Source organism: Zalophus californianus, chromosome 5 (genome assembly GCF_009762305.2).
Source record: "Zalophus californianus isolate mZalCal1 chromosome 5, mZalCal1.pri.v2, whole genome shotgun sequence".
NCBI classification, from domain to species: domain Eukaryota; kingdom Metazoa; phylum Chordata; class Mammalia; order Carnivora; family Otariidae; genus Zalophus; species Zalophus californianus.
In genome coordinates, this window is record NC_045599.1 from 82,070,850 (window position 1) to 82,086,259 (window position 15,410).

Genomic DNA, 15,410 nt, shown 5'->3' on the forward strand with positions numbered 1-15,410 from the left:
ACCCATCCCCCCACCCCCTCCCCTCTAGAACCCTCAGTTTGTTTTTCAGAGTCCATTGTCTCTCATGGTTCATCTCCCCCTCCGATCATGAGCTAATACTTTTGAACTGGTCCCCAGGTTTCACTCATTAATGGAACTAATTAGAGATCAAGGGAATCTCTACTACTCTCTTCTCCAGCATCCAGCATATATTTTTCAGTTTCAAATTTTATTTCATTAATATAAATGGTGAACAAAATATGTATTTCAAATCTTGTTAATTTCATTTATCTGAAACATATGTTTACATAGAGGACAAACAGATACCGGATTTCAAGCAATTTATGGTATAGTCCATTTTTCAATACAGTGGACTAAGCTAGTCTTGCAAAGTCATTCACCATGCTGGCTGCTGAAGCTACAGGTGTCTCCCAAAAACTGCCTCACAGGGCACAAAATATAATGAAGCCAAAGACATTAATTACTCACTGTCTAAGGCTGAGGAAAGAAACTCTATCTAAAAAAGAAATGAAGTTTAAATATATTGAACAGTATTACCCTAATTCATTTAGTTCTATATTAGTAATAATATGCTCACCTTTCATGGCTGATCAAAATATAACCAAATCCCCAGGAACTTGTAAGCCTTCCTAAAAACCATTAGCAACACTTATCTTCTGATTTTCATGACTCCCATGTTAATTATTATTATATTGCTTATTTATCAATTAATTATATATGTCTTGTGGAATCTACTACAATAATACTTTGAAGTTGATTTTTAAAATAGTACTATTTATTACTTTACATATTTATATCCAGATTCTCCAACTTTATATTAAGGCCCAAGAGAGAAGAAACGGTAGTTTGAATTTCTTCATTGTTTTTTAATTGATATTAAATAAATGCTTATTGATTGGTTAGCTCAAATAAATTGTCTAAGGAAAAGTGGCAATGGTCTATATACTAAGTCAACAGCCACACGAAAATAAAGTAACAGTTTAAGTAAAATATAAAGGAGGATTGGCCAGACTGGATGACTGACTACTTGATGGAGGCCTGAGAGAAGGCTGACAAGAATTCGGGATTTTAGCTTGAGTAACTGAATAGAAAAGGCCATGTTTAACATACACAGGGAATACAGAAGAATGTCTTGTTTTGGGGAGAAAGTACATGTTTTCTCAGTGCATATTAAAAGCCAGGCACAGTCAAGGAATTTGTAGCCTTGTAATAAAGCTAATATTCACTCTGGAAACATAGCAAAAATGAGACTCAGAATCTAAAATCACTGAAGAAGTGACTGGGATTCCAGCCCAGACAGTTTGACTGCAGAACCCCGGATCTTCACACTCACTTTCCCACAGATGTTTCCTTAGTATCATGCAAGTTAAATACAAGTATAAAACTTCTATATGATCTCATCTAATCATTTTATATATATTAATTTTCATAATACTTGTGAGTAACTGAGAATGAAAAAAACTAGTTAGAAAATTTTTGAAGAACTACTTAATGTACTATCACACCTGGGCCTTCTTCACTTTATCAAACACATTAATCTCTTCATCTCAGGAAAAGCATCTGCATGATTCAGACTTAACATGCCCAACACTTAGCACAATGTAAATACTCTAATAATTTTTATTGAACAAATGAATGAATGAAAAAATGACATAAAAAGGAGCACATAGAAAGGACCGTGACAACTTTAAGTTCTCTTTTGAAAACAGAAATAACAGGTACAAGAGAGATATTTGTTATAAGAATTAAATAAAGTGGCTTATATGATTAATGGTCTGCTAATAATAATCCATACATATATGGATTTGTATTGTTATTACAATAATGGAGGTAAATCTAGTGAGATGTTTTTTATAAGCATATTAGACTATAAGCTAGAAGATACAAAAACATTGGATTAAGGATGATTGATTTCCCCATGAAAGGTTTCTTTTTACTGTTATCATTTCACCATTAAACTATAGGAGAACTGTGAATCATAAAACATTATACAATTATTATATGCTAATTTTAAGCAGAACACTTGTGACTCTATGAATGTATATTTGCATAAAAGGAAGATTTTGCAATAAATTGCTTTTGCATACTGTACAATTCCCAAAGGAAATTCTAAATATCACTTAATATAGTAGAAATAAGATTTTGTATTTCAAATTTCAAAGAAAAATGCATAATAAAAATAAAATTAATTTCTTATCAAATAGTATGTGTAATAGTATTACTTATCAAATAGTAGAGAATTGTTATGGTCTTCAAAGACTAAAAAATTAAACAAATGCACAGGCAAATAAAAAAATTAAAAAATAAAATTCAGAATAACTTTGAAATGAAATGGATACACAATGGTGAATTTAATTCACTAATTTAATCTCACTAATTAAGAGAAATATCATGGTGACAGTGATGTTTAGATTTTTGCTTTCACTAACTCCTATTGTTATTTTTGAAAACTGGACCATAGCAAAGACCACTTCATGATAATGAAGATGAGGGAGAAGCCTACCATACAATCACTTGTAGGAAGTATATGCTCTTTACTGTGGGAATAGTTAAAAGATTACCACTATAACAAAATAAATGTAGGGCGCCTGCGTGGCTCAGTTGGTTAAGTGGCTACCTTCGGTTCAGGTCATGATCCTGGGATAGAGTCCCGCATCGGGCTCCCTGCTCAGCGAACAGCTTGCTTCTCCCTCTCCCTCTCCCTCTGCCTGCCCCTCTGCCTACTTGTGCTCTCTCTCTCTATCTCTGTCAAACAAATAAATAAAATCTTAAAAAAAAAAAGAAATGTAGAGGGGTAAATGTTTATTTTACATTCAGAATTGACATTTGCTTTCAGTTACTGTAAGTCCTGAAGGACAATCTTTTGAGCCTCTCTAATTTTACTTTGCTTCAATTGTTGTGCATTAAATCTATCCAATAATTACATTTTTAACAATATACTGATTTTTAAAACTCATATAAATTTCCACATTCAACTTTTTTGCCAATCCAGCTTATTTTTATGTTCATGCTAGAAGTCTAATGAGTCATTTCCTGCATTTTTTAAGGTACAGACTCTATAACTATATGGTGAATGATGATACCTGAGCTCTGACCTAAGAGAAGTACATTTGAGTCACTTATACAGGAGATGAAAATGACAGGTCATGTCTGTTACATTTGACTCTTTCTTCCAATTTTTAAGCCTATACCAGACTTTCATGAAAAGAATTTTAACGAAGAGTTTCAAACAAAGAATTCTTGCTTGATTTGCAATGTACAATATAAAACCCATTCTCAAATTGGAATAAGTTGAGCCAAAGTTCATGTATCTTTTGAATAAATCTACTTCAGGTTACAATAGAACCTGGGAGTTTTTCAAAGTTGTTTTGTGGTTAGGTGTGAAAAACTGAATTTTTGTGGTTTGGGTTAGAATTGTAATAAAATCAAATTATTATCATAAGATAGATGTTTGGATTTCATTTGGCTCCAAACTTAAAGAAAATTTTGTTATGCAAATCAACAAAATATAAAATTTTTAAAATTGTTTTTATCATAGTAGGTAAATTATAACTAAACTTTATGTTAAATATTACTCCTTGCATAATTACAATCTATACATCTGACATTTTTGACATATCCAGATACATTGTTATTTTTCTTTACTTACCTTTAATATACCATTTTTGACATAACCAGATACATTGTTATTTTTCTTTACTTACCTTTAATATACCATTACATTTTATTGATTCTCCATCAAATATAGGTGCTAAATTTTCCATCTTCTAATTATTTATTAATATATGCTATAACTTCATAATCATATTTAAGTATGATGTCCTCCCTTTAAATTCAGTATTTTCTGATAATATTTTATGATAATACAAGTTGAGTGTATCATTTTTCATCTGATCAGCACTCGCATGACCAAACATACCTGATCCTAAACGTGAAGTTTAAGTTGTAAGCAGTCCATACAAATTGCATGAAAGGACCCATTTACTTTACCTTTGCCTGCCTCCAAACAGCTAGTTTCCAAATGTTTGAAAAAGAAATTATTTTCACATTTTTCCCTAAAAAACTATATCTCTTGGCATACTCCAGAACTGTACCCAGAATTCTACCTCAAAAGTTTCAAATTATTCTCATTTAAGTCCACAACAATCTTTCATAAATTGTTTTCTGTTTATCTAATTACTTCAGCATGTCAATGTACAAATAATAGCAATTACAAAATGTATAAAGACCACTGATTGATGTTTTGTATTGATCCATGGCAGTGTGGTTGTCATAAATGATATAAATTTGACTTGTGTTCAGCATTTTGTACATTGAAATAAAAATAATATTTTAGTTTAATAAACACTATTTTTAAATAGTATTATGAATAGTAAATTTAATTTTTTTACTATTTAGACAAATATCTGGAATTAGTTTAAACCACATATAGTTGACCATTCACAAATATAAGTATGTGACTTTAATCAGCTTCTAAATTTGTTAGAGATGCCATAAATGGGTGACTTAAGCAATAGAAATTTATTGTCTCACAGTTCCAGCCTCTAGACGTCCAAGATCAAGATGGTGGCAGGATAAGATGATTTTTAGGCAATCTCTACCTATACTATTAGCCTATCTAGGCCCTACCCACACACACACACACACACACACACACACAAACACACGACCCTATCATTTTCCATTTCCTATCAATTTTCAGACTTTGAAATATTTTTATCAATTAAAATATATTTATATTTTTAAATTCCCTGTGACCTGAACAAATGTCAAAAATGTCTTATTTATAAGTCAGGTTTATAAGCATTTGGATAAATACTCAGAAATAAAATTGCTGGATCATGTGGTAGTTCTTTGAGTTTTTTGAGGAAACTCCATACTGTTTTCTATAGTGGCTACACCTTACATTCCCACCAATAGTACAAAAGAGTTCCCTTTTTTCTGCACCCTCACCAACACCTGCTATTTCTTGTCTTTTTGATAACAGTCATTCGAACAACTGTGGGGTGATATCTCATTGTGGTTTTGATTTGCATTTCCTTGATGATTAACGATGTTGAGCATCTTTTCATGTTCCTGTTGGACATTTGTACGTCTTTTTGAGAAAAATGTCTGTTCAGGTCTTCCACCCATTTTTTAAATTGGCTTTTTTTTTTGGTTATTAATTGTACATTAGTTCTTTATATATTTTGGATGTTAGCCTCTAATCAGATATATGAGTTGTGAATATTTTCTCCCATTCAGTAGGTTGCCTTTTCATTTTGTTGATTTCTTTTGCTGTACAGAGCTTTTTAGGTTGATTTGGTCGTACCTGTTGTTTTTTGCATTTGTTGCTTTAGGTTTTGCTGTCAGATTAAAACACCATTGCCAGAACCTAGTCAAGAAACTTACCACCTATCTTTTCTTCTAGGAGTTTTATGGTTCAGGTCTTATGTTCAAGTCTTTTATCCATTTTGAGTTAATTTTTTTGTATGATGTAAGATAGTGGTCCAGTTTCATTCTTTTGGATGAAAACTGGCTGTCCAGTTTTTCCAAGACCATTTATTAAGGAGACTGCCCTTTACCCATTATATATTCTTAGCTCCTTTGTCATAAATTAATTGACCATATACGTGTAGGTTTATTCTGTGCTCTCTAATCTGTTCCATTATTATATATATATTTGTTTTTATGCTGGACTACGCTCTTCATATTATGATTAAGACAAAAAAAGCAGACTGCATAAATAATGAAAATAGCTACTGTGTACAACAACTTTTTTTACTTTTCTAGCACCTTATGTATATTAACCATTTGATCTCTTAATCCTATGAGGTAAGTACTATTATTCACATTTTATCTTTGGAAGAACTAAGTCATAGCTATGCTAGGTAATTTGCTTAAGGTCACATAAATGGTAAGTGGCAAAGCCAAAAATTGGAATCCAAAGAGTCTGGGTCAAAACCCCTACCCTTAACCACTTCCCTATGACTGCTTCATTAACTGACTTTGTAATTGACATAATGCAATGTGATACCCTTCTCAAGTTTCTGGATGATAAGAGACTAGAGAGCAAAAGAAATATATTACAAATTATCCAAAAATACAAATTATCCAGAAAATTTCAAAATAATAAAAGGGAAAAAATATCCAGGAGCAATAATTTATACTCTCTCTAAAATAAGTGAAACTACTTTTAAAATACACCAATTATATTAAACAATTTTTCATACCCAGTAGTGCAACTGCTGGGTAATAGGGTAGCTCTATTTTTAATTTTTTAGGAACATCCACACTGTTTTCCAAAGTGGCTGTACCAACTTGCATTCTCACCAACAGTATAAGAGGCTTCCCCTTTCTCCACAACCTCTCCAACATTTGTTGTTTCTTGCCTTGTCAATTTTTGCCATTCTAACTGGTGTAAGGTGGTATCTCAATGTGGTTTTGATTTGAATTTCCCTGATGGCTACTGATGATGAGCATTTTTCATGTGTCTGTTAGCCATCTGTATGTCCAGTGAAAAGAATGGCCATATCCACCCCAATGTTCATAGCAGCAATGTCCACAATAGCCAAACTGTGGAAAGAGTTGAGATGCCTTTCAACAGATGAACGGATAAAGAAGATGTGGTCCATATATACAATGGAATATTACTCAGCCATCAGAAAGGATGAATACCCAACTTTTGCAACAACATGGATGGGACTGAAGGAGATTATGCTAAGTGAAATAAGTCAAGCAGAGAAAGTAAATTATCATATGGTTTCATTTATTTGTGGATCATAAGGAATAGCATGGAGGACATTAGGAGAAGGAAGGGAAAAATGAAGGGGGGTAAATTGGAGGGGGAGATGAACCATGAGAGACTATGGATTCCGAGAAACAAACTGAGGGTTCTAGAGGGGAGGGGGGTGGGGGGATGGGTTAGCCTGGTGATGGGTATTAAGGAGGGCACATATTGCATGGAGCATTGGGTGTTATACGAAAACAGTGAATCATAGAACATGATTTTATTGTGACTAACATAACATAATAAAAAAATAAAATAAACACTTTTTCCTAAAGATATATGCATCCCTATGTTTACTGCAGCATTATTTACAATAGGCAAGATATGAAGGCAACCCAAGTGTCTATCCAAAGATAAATGGATAAGAAGACATATATGTGTATAAAGAAATATTACTCAGCTATTTAAAAAAGAATGAAATCCTGCCATTTGCAACAACATGGATGCATCTAGAGGGTACAATGTTAAGCAAAATAAGTTAGTCAGAGAAAGACAAATACCACATGATTTCACTCATATGTGGTATTTCAGAAACAAAACAAGCAAACAAAAAAGAGACAAACAAAAGAAAAAGACCCTTAAATATAGAGAGCAAACTGGTGGTTGCCAGAGGGAAGGTTGGTGAGGGGATGGATGAAACAGATGAAGGGGATTAAGAGCACCTTTATTGTGATGAGCACTGAGTAATGTGTAGAATTGCTGAATCACTATACTGTGCACCTGAAACTAATATAACACTGTATGTTCATTATATTTGAATTCAAACAAGAAAAAATATGCCAATTTCATCAAAAAGCTGTGAATTATTGTACTCATGTTCTGCCTGCATAAGTACCATTGGTACACTTTTTTCTCATTTGAATTACAAAAGATAAAAACTTAAAAAAATTAAACATATACAGAGAAAGAAAATGCTTAAAGATAACAGTTACATATTTGGGGTCATGAGATTCTTCATAAATTGTTTGTTTTCTAAATTTTTGTTCAAGACCATTCTAAAATAAAACATCTATAAATGAAAAATGCTTTCTAGACTAAGCTTTTTTTAGACTAAACTTTTAGAAAAAGGATATAAAGTCCCAGATAGCAAATTTAAGATGAGCAAAAGGAGCAAAAAAATAGAAATTACTGATAACAATAGACAAAAAAATTGGTTTGATAAATAAAATGGAGGCCTAATTCCTAAGGAAAATACTCAAACTTCTGGCACACCTTATTAAAAAAAGGTAAAAATGAGAGAGGTATTATACAAATACATCAACTCAGAATAATAATAGAAGTAAGGGGAATTTTAAAGATGGTCGAGATAAAATTTTTTTTAATGCGAAGTATTTAGGGATGAATTTAATTAAATATGAATATAACCTCTACATCAAAGACTATAAAATACTGTTTAGCAAAATTACAGAGGACTCAGATAAATGAAGAGAAATATTATGCTCATGGATCAGACACAATGCAATTTCAACAGAAATCCCAGGAGGTTCTTTTCTATAAAACTGATGAACTGCTTCCAAAATTTTTATGATAAAACAAAGACTCTCAGAGAGCGAAAACAACTTTGAAAAGGAACAAAGATAGATGATTCATACTATATGATTTCAAAACTTACTATAAAGCTACAAAAATTTAGAAAGTGTGTTATTGTGTGAGATCATTGGAATAGATAAGGATGTCTAGAAATGAGACCAACATATACATGATTAATTGAGTGTTCAGAAAAATCCCTAGGTAATTCAATGGGTAAAATATAGTCTTTTTCAACAAATTATGCTAGAACAATTGGATATACATATACAAATAAACGAAAATGTGAGCTTCAACACTTCTAACTGAAATAAAAAATTAACTTGAAGTGCATCATAAACCTGAATGTAAGCATTGTGTAGAGAATGTATAGAACTTGTGTATAGATGGACAGAATTTTAAAAATACATATGAGAACTTCTTTGTGATCTTTAATTAGAAATAGATTTCATAAATAAGTCACAGTAAGAATAAAATAAGCTTTACTTCATTAGAATAAATTTTTTTTAAATCTTCTATTAAGAAAATATAAAGCAAGGCACTGAAATATCTGCAACATCTATGTATGATATAGAACATATATCTAGGATATTTAAAGAACTCTTATGACTCAATAATAATAACAACAACAACAGGGGGGCGTGTGTGGCTTAGTCGTTAAGCGTCTGCCTTCAGCTCAGGTCATGATCCCAGGGTCCTGGGATCCAGCCCCGCATCGGGCTCCCTGCTCCGTGGGAAGCCTGCTTCTCCCTCTCCCACTCCCCCTGCTTGTGTTCCCTCTCTCGCTGTGTCTCTCTCTGTCAAATAAATAAATAAAATCTTTAAAACAACAACAACAACAACAACAACCAGATAAGACACACTAATTGAGCAAGAGATTTGAATAAATATGTCACCAAAAAAGATACAAGTATAAGAATGGCAAATAAGCACAAAAACAACGCTCAACATCACTAGTCATTAGGAAAGGAGAGGTCAGAGCAAGACCCAACCATCTTCAGGGATAGCCTGCAGAAACTTCTCATGGAATTTTTTCAGTCCCCATCTTAAGTAGCGAAAGAACTACGATAAGAAAGGAGTCATTTGGACTTTGTCCTCTAATAAACACCTGAGACTTCGAACAAATTGAGAAGAGAAATATAGTAAATTTATTAAAATCCAGTTTGTGATAATATATTACATTTAAATAATTTCAACCCTACACTGTATCTGACTTAGTGAAAAGTTTCTAAAGAAAAATCTAAATTTAAAATTTCTACACCTTGGGGTGCCTGAGTGGCTCAGTCGTTAAGTGTCTGCCTTTGGCTCAGGTCATAATCCCAGGGTCCTGGGATCGAGCCCCGTGTCGGGCTCCCTGCTCAGCCTGTTCTCCCACTCCCCCTGCTTGTGTTCCCACTCTCGCTGTCTCTCTCTCTCTCTCTCTGTCAAATAGATAAAATTAAAAAAATAAAATCTATAAATGTCACTTTGACTCATTTTGCTCAGTTTGAATAAAACACTGCAGGAAGGCCTCCTATATTTCTTAAAACTAAGGTAAGCTTTATTTGCATTAATAAAAATTACTGCATATTTTGATGAATTTTAAACAAAGTAGGTATGTACATTCATTAATAAAAGTTACTCTAATTTACTAACAATGTCCAGATTCTAAATTTTTTACTTTATCCTTTTATGGAAGTAAAATAAATACACTTTTGTATTCTGTTGCTGCAGCTGTTTGGGAAATCGTCCCAGAAGGATGAAAATCTAACTGGTTCCCTTCACTACATTTAGTGTACACATGTGGTACTACGTCTTTCTCCTTGATTTTCATTAAATACCCAATTTATGAAAAATTCAGCATCTAATCTCCTTATTTTATGGTTCATATAGTATTTTAAAGTGTCCATAATATAAACTGTCTATGCAAACAGTTTTACTTCTCTTAAAGGACTATCCTTGCTTGATTTAATAACAATCAGGACCTTGTGTGTGTTTTTAGAATATATATTTTAGCATAGCAATTGTTTGATGAATGCTATGGTGGTATGGAAAAGTTAAGATAAACTCTTAAGGTATAGTTAAATTTACTATTTCTCCAGAGAAACAGACCACAAAGATGGATAAATGACTACTTATATTTCTGAAGTTCTATGAATAGTACCAGATCTCCTAAATTTTTTATAATGGCTGAAATGTATTTCTTCTTGAATATCTCAGCTATTTAACATGAGTTAACAAAAATTTATCATTTTAACTGAGCTAATTGGGCAGTAATTGCACTAGTTAAACACATTCCTAAACTCCAAAAGGCACATAACACATAACATTTATATCCTCATATTCTAATAAAAAATAAATTGCTAAAATTTTGAATGCAAATGGTTTGATTCATGAATCAAATGTACACATATGCATGTAACCATATTTTCTTTTAGGCATCTACCTTTAAATTGCTAACAAGAGCATATAAAGATAAACTGTTCCATAAGATGTTTTGTGCAGAGTAGAACATTAGAACATTTCTTTGTATTAGTTTTTTAATAAAGGGATGAGAAGGTTATGACAGAGGTCTTAACTTTGAACCGGTTTCAATTAGGCAACTTAGCTGCTTAGAGTCTGGTGCTAATGGGGTCAAGGCTAAGGGTCTAATCCCCACATGGCCAATTAGTATTGTTCTGCTTGCAGATCTCACACTATGTATCTTGCAAAATGCCCCACTTACAAAAGGGAAGCCAGGTGATAAAGTGATGGTGGGTCAGTAAAATTCAGAAAATCTCAGTTGGCTACTCTCAGGCAACATCACTGTCCCACTGTGGCACTATAATGTTCCAGCTAAACTGATCACTCTTGGCTCTAAAATCATATTTTGTGATTTTCAGCCTTTATGCATTTTTTTCCTTAATCCTCGGTATTATTCATATTTTAGGGAATTAAAATTCTTTTTATCCCTTAAATCATAGTATATTTGGTACCTCTTCCACAAATCATCACCACTTCATTCCCGCAAATCACAACAATCTTCTTTATACTAATCATGTCATATTGGTGTGCTAATTTACATATGTGTATATGACACAAATGCTCTAAGAAAATAAATCCTTGAATTAGATATACTGTGTCATTATTCTTCTTTATAACTCAGTGTGTCTTGAACATCATCTATTTCCATAAATATTTGCTAAAAGAATGAATAAATAAAAGAGATACTGAATAAGTGGAAGAATGAATGTAGTTCCAGAACTGCAATTAGTTACCTGGCCACTAATTCAGAGCACGTACTATACTTCACAGCATAAGGTTTTATTATGAAAGAAGAATAGTTGCTATCCCCAATTATGCTTTATCTCTAATATTAATACATAAAGTTTAAGTATCAGCTATGGTTAGGTTTTTTTTCACTTTTATCCATAATATTTATTATGTATTGATTAGGAATGCATCAGCTTCAAGAAACATTATCAGACTTTGTCTTTCTCCTAAAATGTAATTACTGTATTGTTTGGAAGGATACTAGGCTCAGAGAAGCAATGAAAAGGAGAAAAACCAAGATTTGAAAAATAGGCTTTAATTAAATAAGGCAGCTTCAAAGGAACAAAAAGTAGCCACAAAATCATCTTTTATGTGGGAAAGTCTAGCCAGAAAGCCAGTATATTACAGGAATCACCACAGCTCATGCTTTAATTCAACTTAATAGCTACTTTTCTCTGTGTTTACTCACTCAAGATTCAAAGTCCCAAGCAGCACAGTCCTACTGAAGGGGCTTGGCTGCCAGGAGGTAGAGAAAGGAAAGATCTTGGTTTGTACTTTCAATATGGTAGGGACTAAGCACAGATGTCTCTTGAGCCCTTGAAATGCAGCTGGTCTAACGGAGAGGTGCTGTGAGTATAAAAGACACCATGTTTTGAAGACATAGTAAAAATTAAAAGAATATAAAATTCTTGGGGCACCTGGGTGGCTCAATTTTGCCTTTGTTAAAAAATCATTATAGCTATTAGAAAACTTAAAATCACATAGACCTTACACTTTAGATTTATAATTTCTATAGAACAGTGCTGCTGATCTAGATCTTTTAGGCATTTTTAGTGAGAGACGGGATGGTGCCTACCACTTCTACCACCCAGGGTCTCCAACCAAGCCTCCAAACAATAGCCTGCGGGAAGGGGGTAATAATTTAGAGTGTACTTGTGTCTCAAGTGGTTTGTGAGAGAATTCATACTTTGCTGGACACTGATGATTTAATAGTGAAGCTTTGCTATTGTTGGGATCATTCATGGAATGGGAACCACAGAGTCACAAAGGGCTTTAAATATTGGCTTTTGACTTTTGGTACAACTGTGAGGTAATATATAACCACAGAGAGATACACTGTTAAGACAGAAACATGAAGATACTCATGAACTTTTAATGTTCACCTCATTACCAGATTTTAGTGCCTATTTTAAAAAATTTTGTGAATGTAAAAATTATATTGTATTATATCTATATGTGGGTATATTAAACTGTTAATTTGCTCAATGTATGCATTTAATTTTCTCAACATATGTATTTAAAGTAAAAGATGTATATTCAATTCTAAGAATTCAAACTGTAACTGTCAGGGTTTCATGTGGAAAAACAAATCCATACTGTAAAAGTTCAATATTTCATGTTAAAATTAGATGAATTCAAGTCCTCCCTATATACCTATCTTCTTCTTTTTCCCATTAGTATTTATTAGTATTCCAAATAATTCTTTAATTGCCTCTTTACTGGCTCACAATAATATTGTGAATATAAATATTCTCTTCCAAATGTTTTATGAGCTTTCTGAAGTGACTAAAAAAATGTATGTCTTAGTTTTATCCCCCATCTCTGCTGGGAACATAAAATATTCTCATGCAATGTAATTGGACTATTCTCAAAAAGGAAATGTGCAAGCTGCTAGAAAAAAAAAGGGGGGGGGAGGAAAGAAAAAAAGACAAGGAAGGCTAAGAATTTCATTTTAAACCACTTTCAGGCATGAAAGCTGATCTCATATTTAGGATTTGGAGGGCAGAGGAAAAAGCTCTGCCTATTTTGTTAAAATAAACATATCTCAAATTTACATTATTTCATCAAGGTGAAATTTCTATATGAGATTTTTATGAGTGCCACTGTGTCACCTGTTTAATGGAATGTTGACTATTCACTACTAAATATATTGGAATCTAAAGAGATTAAGCTCATTTTTGAAAATAGGATGAACACATACTTCAGGATAAATATAACATGAAGAAAGATTTCTATATATGGCCTTATTTTGAAATAATCAATATTTTGGTATATATTTTTTGAGTTTGGAGTTTCCATAGATATATCCTAATCTTTATAAATTCTTAATAAAATATTAATTTGAATTAAACATAATATAAATCCCCTTTATGTTTTTATTGATTTTTTTCTTATTTATAGAGTCTGATGGTATTATGGTTGTATAATTATGTGCTTTCAATTTATTTATTTATTTTTAAAGATTTTATTTATTCGAGAAAGAGAGCTAGTGCAAGCACAGGAGTGGGGGCTGCGGGCAGAAGGAGAGGCAGACTCTCTGCTGAGCAGGGAGCCTGAGACAGAGCTCAATCCCAGGCTCCCGGGATTATGACTTGAGCCAAAGGCAGATGCTTAACTGACTGAGCTATCCAGGCACCTGTGCTTTCAATTTATAAATGAAAATAATTCCGTAGGTCATTTCTTAGGGAAAGGGTGATCTGTTAAGATTACTGTAGAAAGTGGAACTCTTTATTTACACTATACTCCAGACTTGTTTCCAAGACAAAAGATAGTTAAAAGGAGATAAAAGACTCTACAATTTATTGTGTTGAAGGAAGAAGTTATCATCTCAACGTACTGTAGATATCTTAGTTAAAAGATAAATTTAGCATTGAGTTTGTGTCACTGCAAGCCAGGAAATCTAATGAAAATTATAAATTTAATCTTATGATAAAAAAGAATTAGAGAAATTTAAATTTGTATTTTTGTGTTTTTAAGGAACTTAGAAATAACTATTTTCAATAGGAAGGGCAAGTATTTGTATTTTAAAAATCCAAAGAACACCTTAAGTTTGAAAGAATAGAGTAAAATTCTATCATAAAGAAGTAACAGTTGATATTACTTTTGTTTCCATATTTCTAACTTTTCTGGATATATATTTATGCATGCATATATCATATTTACTTATATAATAAGCATGTTATTTTCTGCAAATTCCTATTACAGGTAAGTTGTTATTACATTATATGTTACAAAGTATTATGCTATGTAAAGTTATATGTAAATATAACATGTTATATCATATTAAATATATCATTTATATTTAATATAAATATTAATGTTACCATTATTTGTAATATATAAAGTTATTTTATATATCATATATTGCTATTATATTTTAAAATATATGTAGCATAATTTTATATAATCTTTTTCTCACCCTCTACAATCTCATCTCTGTGTACTTGACGTCACCAGTCTGGCTCCATCTCTCAACAATTTTCTCTATATTTGCACAAAATAAATACTTTGGATATAATTATGTTTATATAACAACTTTACTAAAATAATTCACATACCCATATTTATTCTTTGGCTGACATCCCACTAGACCTTTATATGTAGATGAAAGTGATCTTTTTAATAACAAAAATATTATATAGAATTGATACTTTATTCAATTATTTATATATATTCAGGGTTGTGTTGGGTTTTTTTGTGTGTGTTTTTTGTCCCCACAAAGTTTTCTCTACTAATCTTCTTACTACTATAGGCAAGGCTCTCGGAGAGGAATTTTTTAGTCAAATGTATGACTAACTTTAATTATTAAAATTAAAATACATAAGAAGTCAGAATTTTTCCTTAGGTGGTTACACAATATCAAATTCTCATGTCAAGGAGAGGATCTCCTCTAATTCTCATAAACTGAATATCATGGTTTATTTTCTTAATTTTTAAGACTTAATAAGTCATAAAGCCATCTCTTTATTCTTTCAATTTACAGTGCTCTAACTTCTAGAGAATAATAAATATTCCTTTATTTAGTTGACATAGTTAAAAACTAATTATATTATTAAACTCAAAGGGAGTGTTTGCATGAGTTTCATCATCATACTCAGCTACT